Source organism: Phyllostomus hastatus, unplaced genomic scaffold, assembly GCF_019186645.2.
Source record: "Phyllostomus hastatus isolate PE091 unplaced genomic scaffold, TTU_PhHast_1.1 phas_scaffold_501, whole genome shotgun sequence".
Taxonomy (NCBI): domain Eukaryota; kingdom Metazoa; phylum Chordata; class Mammalia; order Chiroptera; family Phyllostomidae; genus Phyllostomus; species Phyllostomus hastatus.
In genome coordinates, this window is record NW_025334033.1 from 43,994,547 (window position 1) to 44,005,822 (window position 11,276).

At 44.9% G+C, this 11,276-nt stretch overlaps 1 long non-coding RNA gene across 1 annotated transcript; it reads right to left on the reverse strand.

Moving 5' to 3' along the window:
- Window positions 1-1,176: 1,176 nt before the first annotated feature.
- On the reverse strand, window positions 1,177-7,409 carry LOC123808599. The gene is made up of 2 exons (XR_006783806.1): window positions 7,055-7,409; window positions 1,177-3,085 (listed from the first exon to the last, which is right to left on the reverse strand). It is a non-coding gene; the product is annotated as an uncharacterized LOC123808599 (long non-coding RNA).
- Between the last annotated feature and the right edge of the window lie 3,867 nt (window positions 7,410-11,276).

Consider the following 11,276-nt stretch of genomic DNA (forward strand, 5'->3'; position numbering starts at 1 on the left):
ATGAAGCGCCCACTCTGCGGGAGAGCCAACTGCCCTCCTGTTTGTGCAGGGATGGGAGGAGAATATGTGTCTATATATCCTGACAACAGCGCAGGCAGTAATAATAAGTCGTCAACGATAAAGATTGCTCAGTGTCCCACAGTGCTCCTAAAGTAACAGTCAGATGACAGAGATTATTTAATCCAGACTGCTTATGTTACAAATGTGGCAACCGAGGCACTTGGGTGAAATGACTTGCAGAAGACTGAGCTAGCCTGAGGCAAAGCTGGGGTCAGCAGTCTCTGAGTTTTAGTCATCTGTTGAATTTACTATAGCTACTGTTCTCCAAGTGTGGTCCACAGACTCATGAGGATCCTTGTGACACTGCCAATGTGTGCATGAAATTAAACTATTTTAATAATATTATTATGATCCCTTCCCCACCGCCCACCCCCCATTGCTTTTCACTGTGTTGACATTGCACTGTGTTGACATTTGCACTGAATGAGCAAAAACAGTGGTGGGTAAAACTCCCAGCTTCTGCACAGGCAAGAATCAAGGCGGGCAACAAGCTGCATTAGTTGTCGTTACCACACATTTGCAGTAAAAAAAAAAAAGCTGATTGTCTTTGATGAAATAGTGACAACGATTAATCTTTTCAAATATTGACACTTTTCAAAATGTTCTGTGTAATGAAATGGAAAGTATGCATAAAGTACCTTTACTGCATTCCAAAATATGATGGCTACCTCTCAGGGAAGTAGTTAGTGATAGAGCCGTGAGTGGGGAACTAGCCATTTTTTTCATGGAACTTTTTTTTTTTTGCTTGAAGGACTAAATGACAAAGAATGCTTTTTCAGATTGGCTATTTGACAGACATTTTCTCAAAATGAACAAAGGGAGCCTGTCACTTCAAGGAAAACAACTGATAGTATTTATTGCCAATGATAAAATTTGAGCTTCTACGTGAAAATTAGAATTTTTGAGAACTTGAATCTAGTATTGAGGAGCTTGAGAGCTTGCCAGTACTCAAGGACTTTTCTGACGAGATTGACAGTGACATGAATGAACGTAATTTTTAAAACATTGAATAAGAGAATGTGTTGAAGTTTTGGGATATCTGCATAACTTAATAAACCAACATTTTCCAGTGACCAATGCATGGTATCACACAATCATACATGAGTAAAAGATCCATTCAAAGTACACAATAAGGCAGTGGATTTTAATGTAACAGAAAGAAAGTTCACTGCTATGCTTTCAGATTCCACATTGCAACTAGCCTTTTAGAAGCTGGTTACATTTGTGCGGGCTGCAAACCAAAGGGTCGCTGGTTCAGTTCCCAGTCAGGGCACATGCCTGGGTTGTGGGCCAGGTCCCCAGTGAGGGCCATGTGAGTAGCAACCACACATTGATGTTTCTCTCCCTCTCTTTCTCCCTTCCCCTCTCTCTAAAATAAATAAATAAAATCTTAAAAAAAGGAAGCTGGTTATATTTTAGTACAGTATCAAAATGAATATCTATATTACTTTAAAAGACTATTAAATGCTTTTTGTTTTTCTAGCCACATATCTGTGTAAAGCTGGATTGGCTTCATATACTTTAGCCAAAGCAACATATTGCAACATGTTGACTGCAGATATGAGAATCCACTTACTTTCTATTAATCCAGACGTTTTCTTTAAATCGTAAAAAAATTTTTTTAAGTTAAAAAAAGTCACTCTTCCCGAATTTAATTTTGTTTTGGAAGATACATTTTTTTAATACACTATGTTATTGATGTTAATATGTAATGGCTTTATTATTGTTATTTTAACATTATTTAATAAACATTTTAGATTTTCTACTGATAGACATAAACTACATCCATTTTCAGAGTGGAAAGTGGTGCTGACACGGGCGAGTTTGAGCAAGCGCCGCTACATTACACTGCTCTGCCTTCCAGACAGGAGCTGGAGGGAGCTTCTTCTTTCCACTCCACTCAAGTAACCCAAATAAGCCAATGCTGTTACTGTTTTATTTTTAAACCCAACCTGCCCTGTTTCTCCAAACCTGTTAAGAAAACTGCAAAAGAACTGCAGATTCCTGAAATCGAGGGACCCAAAACAAAGAGAAAAGGCAAAAGATGTGAATAATAACATCCCCAAAGCCTTGCAGGGCTGATCAAGGACCACCTCCCCTTCTGGTGTCCTGGTAGGAATCGCCTATTTCTTTTTGCTTCATTGGCGTGACTGCACACCATCCATCTACTTCCACCCGCTATGTCTCAACCCAGATCCTGGGATGTTATTGTTTTCTGGGGCTCAAAACATAAATGGCCTGATGGAACCTTTGGGCTGGTCCCTACCCTCAGACCCCTGGTTCCCCGAGCCCCCTCCGGGATTCCAGTGTAGAGAAGGGCATTTTCTGTCTGTGCCTCCACCAGCCCCTTGTTCTCAGGTTTAGGGCTGAGATGAAAAGGGAAGGCCCCTGTTTCTGGACGGAAAAGCAAATGTAAATCTCTCTCAGGCCATGTGCCAGAAGCTGCCAGGAGACCATTTCCCTGTTAGTAAACAGGGCCTCCGGGGCCATCCTTCTCTTCTTTAATAACCTGTGGGGCACCTATTGATTGCACATGCTGGTCCCTCATAAATTAGAACAGGGATGCCTGCTGGTCGCTCTGGAGCTGCGTGGATGGTGCAATTGGCTCACTAATACTTCATGCTCCTGGAGCAGAGAGCATCGTGCCACATAAACATGAAGAATATTCATCATCGGGCGCTGAGAATGCACAGGCAACAACTGGCAGCTGCAGAGGCTTCTGGGCATGCTGCAGACTTTAATTAGGCAGTTTCTCGCAGTTGGTTTGGAGACGACAGAAACGCTGATCACAGGCCTCCTGCTGCAGCGAGCTCTGCTTTCAAACGGGAGGGAACTCCAACTGGGGCGGGTGGGAGACGGGCTTGCTCCCATCTCAGCCTCCTCTCCAGAATGTTCATCTTCTGTGCTCTCTTAGAAAGAGCACTGAGTTAGGAATCAAAAGACACTTTGTAAACTCCAGCTTTAACCACTTACAGCTCTGTGATCTCTGTGATCTTGGGCAAATCCCTTAATCTCAGCATCTCATCTGTAAAGTAGAGAAAGTAATAATACCTAGTTGGTTGTGAGTTTGAGGAAAGTAAACCTGCCTGGTGCTCTGTAAGCTCTCAGTAAACACTTGCTGAAACTGAACTCAAATCAAAGGTCATGGTGGCAGGTATAGATCTGAAACTATTTCTTTCTCTCCCCTCCGAATTCTGGCATCAGTGGATTCCCGCCATTACCCCTAGCCAAGACCTTGCGCTGTAAGTAAGAAGTGAGGCCATGAGACGAGTAGCTTGATAAATTAGAAATGTTTCTCTCATCCTCTGTCTTCCTGTGCTCCTCCTGACTTGGCCTCAGAATTTAAGATTCACTTCACAGGGAATGTCTCTAAAAGGGAGAGTAAACACTGGAAAATATGCCAACATAGTTTACCATTTTACTACAAAAGCTTGGTTCTTGCATGCCCATCCTTGCCCAAACTTTCAGAATTTCTTCAACTTTAAGCAGGCCGTGGGCCATTGAGTCACTTATGCTTTCCCAAAGTAAGTAGCACTGTCCCCACAGTTTCGCCACAGTCCCTTTTGCCATCAGCAATTAAAATGGACCAGAAAGAGTGTGTGTGGCTATATTTTCCTACCTCCTACCCAGGTCCTGGAGATGGTACCTGATACTCTGGGATGCCGTATGTAGTGGGTTGAGTGGCAGCCCCTCGCCAAACCTGTGCATGTGACCTTACTTGGAAAAGGGATCTATGTAGATGTAATTAAATGAAGGCTCTTGAGATGAGCTCATCCTGGCTTAGACTGTTGGGCCCCAAATCCAATGCGAAGTATTAATGAGAGAAAAGAGGAGATAATACAGACACAGAGGAGAAGTCCTTGTGAAGACAGAAGCAGAGAGATGCAGACACAAGCCAAGGGACTCCTGGGCCACCGGAAGCTGAAAGAGATAGGAAAGATTATCCACCAGAGCCTTTGGAGGGAGTGTGGCCCTGGGGACACCTTGAGTTCAGACTCTGGCCTCCAGAACTGCGAGAGAATACATTTCTGTTGTTTTAAAGCCACTTTGTTTGTGGGAATTTGTTACGGAAGCTCTAGGAAACTAACACCGTGTGCTCCCTGAGGATGGACCCCAACTCTTGGGGAATCCAAACAGCCACATGGGACTGTGGCCAAGGACCCACACTGCAGAAAGCATCCTGGGGTGCTTTTGTCATCCATTGGTGGGCAAGGCACAAGGAAAGAGCCTGAATTTTGGAACTAGACAGTTGGTTTGAACTGAACCCCACTACAGCCTCCATAACTTCAGACAAACTACTTGCCCTCTCTGTGCTTCAAGTTTCCTCATTTATAAAATGAGGATACTAATGTCTATCTCGTAGGCAGGGACAGATCCAGGATCTGAGGCTTGCGTAATTTTACAGACCTTTTAAAGGAAAAGAATGCAAAGTTTAAAATCTAAAATTAGGAATGGTGTCTTGAAAGGACCTTTTGCAAATAAGGGTCCCTGAGGCATAAACTAAGGCTGCCTGTGTTTACAGAGTGTTCTGGGGATTACAGATAAAAACAGGAAACCCTGGGCACTGCCTGATTCCTAGTGGGCAAAGCTGCCTGGATGAAGAATCCAAAATTTAGGCATGTCTACGGGAAGGTACATAGATGTGTTTGCAACACAGAGAAAAATGTCTAGTAGGACACATTCTATGACAGGTTGCTAGTTGTTGCCTTGACATTCATTTTCCATTTTTTTTTCTATAACAGGAAACTGACTTTTTTGGGAGAATGGCCATGTACTCAGCTAAAGCCCAACTTCCCGAACATCTTTTGCAGCGAGGTGTGGCCATGAGACTAAGTTCTGGCCAGGTTCCGGAGTATAAGAAAAGAGGTGTAAGAGACTTCTCTAAAATCTTCCTATGGGAGAGTGTTAGGAGTTCAACTGAGTCTCCCCAAAATTCATATGTGGAAGCCCTAATCTCAGACACTGTCTCAGAGTATGGCCTTATTTGGAATAGGGTCCTTGCAGATGCAATTAGTTAAGATGAGGCCATTAGTGTGGGCCATAATACAGTATGAATGGTGTCCTTATAATTAGGAAAAATTTGAACAGACACACACGGGGCGGGGTGGGGGGAGAGTCATGTGAAGATCAAGGCAGAGGATGCAGTGATGCTGCTACAAGGTAAGGAATATCAAAGATTGCCACAAACTACCAGGAGGAAAGAGAGGGACAAGGAACGGGTCTGTCCTCAGTCCTCAGAAGGAACCGCTCCTGCTGACACCTTGGTTTCAGTCTTTTATCTTCCAGAATGATGAGACGATACATTTCTGTGGTGTAAGTCACTCAGTTTGTGGTGCTTGGTTACGGCAGCACTAGTGAACTCACACAGTGGGAGATGCTCTTCTTCACCTCTCTTCCATCCTCTGCCCGCAGTGCAGGGAAGAGGGCTGATCCTCCGTTAGCTGTTTTGGTCCGTGAGGATGAGGGACCCTAAAACCTTCCCGGAGCTGCCACACTAGCCTTGGACTGTCTACCTTTGGACTTGTTTTCCTGAAAAATAAGTCAACTTGAAGCTTTCATTGTTCTTATCATTTTGTTTGTTTGTCTTTTGAAATACATACCTGAACATAATCTTAACTGAGAGACATAGAAATTGGATAAATTAATTACTCTTCTTGGGGAGGACTAGGATTGGAGTATCAGTGGCAGGGAAATTCTAGCTTTACCTGTAATGTTTCAATTCTGATATAGAGAATGTATTTATGTATTCTTTTGTAACTAACAATAAATTTATTTTATAATAAATAAATTACAAGAAAAAAAGAGAGATGAGAACCTGTAGATTAAAAAAGACCTAAGAAATATGTTAACCAATTGAAATGTATGAACCTTATTTGGATCTTGATTTAAACAAAAACATTAAAAAAATTTAGAGACAATCAGGGAAATTTTAATTTTAATTGGTTACTTGATATCATGGAATTATTGTTAATGTTTTGTATGCTAATAATATTGTAGTTATTTATTTAAAGTGCTCTTATCTTTAGACTCTAAAGTATGGTTTTTCAACCTTAGCACTGTTGGTATTTTTGGGTCAAACCATTCTTTGTTGTCAGGTGCACTTCTTGGGCAAGGGAGGATGTTCAGCAGCACCGCTGGACTGTAGCCACTAGATGCCAATAACAGCGCCCTCCCCCCGCCCCAAGACAATAATGTCTCCAGATATGGCCAAATGTCCTCTGGGAGATGGGGGAGAATTGCCCTGGCTTGAGAATTACTGTTCTAAAATTTAGAGAAGTTTACTGGAATATTTATAGGTAAAATGATTTAATGTTTGGGTTGTGCTTCAAAATAATCCAGGTGATAGAAGTGGATTAAAGTATCCCATAATGAAAAGTTAAAATACATTTAAACATTTTTTGCAAAAGTCTTTTTTGACTTCTTTTTCTATCAACACGGTAGAATGAAAAATATTTCATTCTGAAATATTTCATTCTGAAATATTTTCTCACTACAAAATCTGAATATGCTAGACAAAATATACTGAATATTTCTCTTCCTTGGCTCAAGATCTTGTCTCATGTGTCCTACATTGCCATTAAAGTCCAAGGCTCTGGATTCCAGATCTGACTGGGCAAGGCAGGCCCTTGCTCCCACATCACTAACGCAGCTCCACCCTGGCACCCTTAGCCAGGGGCTGCTCTTGGACCTGCTTCAGTTGCCTGGAGACCTAACTCCTAGGGCACGGTTCCCAACTTGGCCTCCTCCCCCAGTCCCCAAGCTCCAGCCCAGAGAGGGTGTGTGTTTAAAGCCAGCGGCATTAGGTCCTTGCCTTGCCCATCCCTCAGGGGGTCCAGCCCACTAGCTTCCTGCTGTTTGCAGAAGTCTTATGGCCTGGCAGAGCACCAGACCACCCCACTCCCTTCAAACGCGCACCACACTTGTACCCACATCCTCCGCCAGATGCTTCACTTGGCCACCTGCTGAGGATACTCTAGCCCCCCATGTTGCTCACCTGGACGTCTCTGCTGAGACCGACCTTCAGGCCTACCTGGTCCTCCCAAGGCACCCTCATGCTGTGGGCTCTGAGGGATCACCCAAGTCCACCAGGGGTCAGTCGGAGCTCAGGTCAGAGGAGGGGCCTGTGAGCTGGAGGCAACTCGGAGTTGAAAGTTCTCTGCTGAGGGGCCCAGGCGGGGCCACACGCTCTGCACTCAACATGAGATCTGAGGGCCAGTCAACTCTGTTCCCCAGGTGTGGAGGGAGCCTGAGGACGGCAGGCCGAGCTGCCCCCATCAGTGCCAGAGGTGGGTGGAAGCAGCTCCAGGACCGAGTCAACCAGGGCAGCAGACAGGCTTTGGACAGAGCTGCAGAGCAGTGTGGGGTAAGAAGGGCCTGGCTATTTTTACACGGACACCGTTCCAACCACATCACGGTTTTCGGAGGTGGGCGGCATCTATCCGGTGGAAGGATCTCTGAGGTGAGAGGGCGACAGGGGGCCCAGGCACCACCACTTCCTCTACCTTTCTGAGTGAACCTCTTCAAGCCACCGGTCCTGGGTCTGCCCCGTTTTTCTGCCCCTTAAAGAAGTACGATGAGGTGAAGGCTGGCCACATGCTTGCTTGGGAGGCTGTGGTGCACGCTGGCGAGTTTGCAGCGTTTTGAGAGCTGTGGATGGATTTAGGTGAGGAGCCATTTCCCTCCCCCGCATAGGAACTGAACAGTGTTTGAGTTTACACCCATGCTTAGCATTAGAGAGCCCTGGGCTCAAATCTCTGGTCCTCCATTTGTTAGCTGTGGCAGACGTAGTCAACATCTCCGGGCCTCAGCTTTCCCATGTGTGAAATGAGGATAGTCCTCCCCAGGTCACTACTTCATAAGGTGGTTGTGTGTTAGATGAGACTGATTGCACACAGCGCAGGGAAGAGTAACAGCGCCTCTCCCAGTCGTTCTCGAACTCCTGTTATCAACGAACCTCCCTTCATGTCCGCAGGGTGGGGGATCATTCTCAGTCTACACAAGAGGCTCTTCCTTTCCACCCCAGTCTCACTGTGTACCTACTTGTGATATTTCAGGGGCCAACACTACTGCTTGTGCACGTGACCACAGCTGCCAATAACAACAGCCACAGTGTACTGAAAGCCTGCTCCTAGAGATAAAGGCATTTTTCATCTGTGGGCCCTGTTGTCAAGCAAGTGAAGTAGACTCGTGAAGGAAGACTGCTGACTGGTGATGGGGAGTAGTCTTCTTGAAGAGCCATTTAAGATGTTGGAGCAGAAGCTTCATGAAATAATCAAATATGGGCACAACAGGACTCAAAAAATTTTTTAAGTTGGAGACCTATTGATTACTTAGGCATTTGGGGTTAGGACTCAGCAAAAATGGTACTTCTAGCTTTTTGTTGTGGACACTTGTTTTTGCCTGCCTCCTCCCCCTCCCCCATCCTCAAATACCAATGGTCCTTTGGGAACCACCTATTTTTACATCTCTTTCCATTTAGTTCAGGTGGGCATGGCTTCACACTTCCCCACCCCGACTCTGTGACCCAGGCCTGGCTGGCCACAGTCGTAGCGATTGATTGAAGGGCAAGCTCTCTGTCCATGGAGGGTCAGTGAGAATCAGCATTGGGTCTTTTGCTGAAAAAGGCACTCTTTTTCCCCTGGAGTTGCTAAACTGAGAAGATGTGAAACAAAGCAATTTTTGCCACTGCATAGGCAGATTCTGCCTGTGAGTAAAGGCAACAGAGAAAAAGCAGATCTGAAAGATGATGCAGATGAGTCACATAGATTCTCATTGCTTTTGCTGAGTAGCTGGGACTAGCCATTCCTGAAGGTGCAGAGTTTTAAATTATATAAGCTAATACATGACCTTTTCAAAGACAGCTTGAACTGGATTTCTTGTTAATGGCAGGCAAAGGGGTTCTGACTAATTCATCTATTTATTTTTTTGATGAAAAATTTGCAATTTTTATATTGTAGCATAAAAACAGAAGTCTGACATGTTTGATAACATATTTTTGACAGTTCTGTCTATTTCTGACAAGAACATGCTGCTGGCAAGTTGTGAGAACACATCCCCTGTGTCTATCCCCCTCCTCCTAAGTACATGTTTATTCAGAGCTACATAAATGTATGCTAATGATTTTAGGAGGTTGCCAATTGGAACTGTGCTCCAAGAAGATTATAGCAGTCATGAGTAGGATTAGAGTAGGGAGAGACAAGAGGAAAAAAGACTAGTTAGGAGGCCAATATAATAATTCAAATGAGAAATAATAAGGATTTTCACAAGGTGGTAGCCACAGAAATGGAGAGACCCTGGGGCGGTGGGATTATCATGGCTTGGCAATAGAGCAGAGGGTAAAGGAGTCAGAATGTTTTCATCTACAAAGCCCTACACATCCTGATCCCCTGCTCTGTCCCTGACTTATTCTCACAGCCCTTGCTCTTGCCCAGTCTGCCCAGCTGCAAAGCCTTTGCACTCACTGTGCCCTCTGCGTGGGATGCTTACTCCCGACAGCCCCCTGCTTCGTCCCTTCACTTCCTGCAGGTCTCTGCTCAGGTGGCTTCCCATTAGAAAGGCTTCCTTGAGCCTTCCGCTTGACCCTTCCATCACTGCAACCCCCATCCTAGCACTCCTTACACCTTTTTAGTTTTTCTTCTGTCATTTTTAACCTGTGGTCCACTATGTATATATTTCGTTTCTGTCTTCCTGGACTAGAATGCAAGCCCCATGAAGGCAGTGCCTGTTGTTCACTGCTGACTCCCCAGAACCTAGGACAGAATCTGACACGATGCAGGTACTCAGTGAATATGAGCAGATAAATCTCGAAGAACTGGGGCAGTGATGTGGCATTGACAGGAAAACAGAAACACTGAGAGATGAGTGGGGCCAGGGTGAGTGGACTAGAGGAGCGAGGGGATGAACCAGTTTAGAGCCCGTGGGGTTTAAGGTTAGATGTGCCAACGGCACTATCAGGCTGGTGGTTGAAGTGCTGGTCTCATGCTCAGGGGGAACCAGAGGTGGGGATCTGGTGGGGGATTATTCATCAACGTCTGATGAAATCCCTGGGGAGAGCACGAAGTGAGAAATGAGACATGGGCACAGAGCACTACAGAAGGCGTGGGGTGACTGACTAGTCCTGGTTTGCACAGGACTTTTCCTGGTTTAAAGACTAAACGTCTGGCTTAGGAACCTCCTCAGTCTCAGGCAGACAGAGGTGGTTGGTCACCCTAAGAAGGCCCTTCCACTGGGGTAGAAGGAGGGGAAGAACTGGTTGGAGAAGACAGACGGAAAGCAGCCTGGGTCTTCCTCACAGAACCCAAGGAATAAGGGGGCTCTGGTAAGGAGAAGTGCCCCTCCTTCTTCTGCTCCCCCAAGACCAGTTTGGTTCTGACTTTCTGAGCCCAGGAAAGCTGAATTACCTCCAAGCTTCCTCCACTCCACCTCTCAGCAGTACTTGATGGCTTCCTGGTAAGCTGGGTAATTGGGTTGGTTTCATGGCCGGAGTCCCAGCTCAGACCAACTAGAGCAAGGATGAAGCCTTTAATTCTGCTGTCTGGGGGTTTAAGTGATGTCCTGGGTAAGGGGTTCTTAGTGAACATGTTCTTCTTGTCCCAAGGTGTAGTTTGAGAGGGTAAATAACTGCATTTGCCTAGTCACTGTGGCTGAGCACACAGGAAGCCACCTCTCCTCCTATAAACAACACCGGCCAAGATTAGTAGCACTTACAAGGTGCCAGCTCTTAGCAGCGGGCAGTGAGGTATGCCCAGGGCTTTCAGGTAAGGGAATTGATTGCTGGGTACATAGAAATACAAAAGAACCCCAAGAGATATTTTCCAGCCTCTTTCTGAACTTGGTAATGGAGTGAATCCTAAACCAAGTATTTGGAGCCTTGGTTAATGTAAAGAGCAAATGAGACAATAAATTAGAAAGTATCTTAAGTTGTATAATTTAATTATACAAAATTGTGTAATTATTTTAAATAATTACATAAATACAAGGTCTTTCTTATCAATGGGTCTCCTTTGAAATAAAGGAACTATCTATAGAAAACATGGTCCCAGTCTTTGGAGAACTGTATGGCTTACCTGTAGAGGCAGGACATATACCAAGCTTATGAAACAAACTCAACTGTATTTATTAAGCAATATATAAGGAAGTAGAAATAAATGTTGCATCAACTCCCCAACTATCTCACCCCTTCCCAGCTCCCTAACCTACAACATTCATATCCAGCT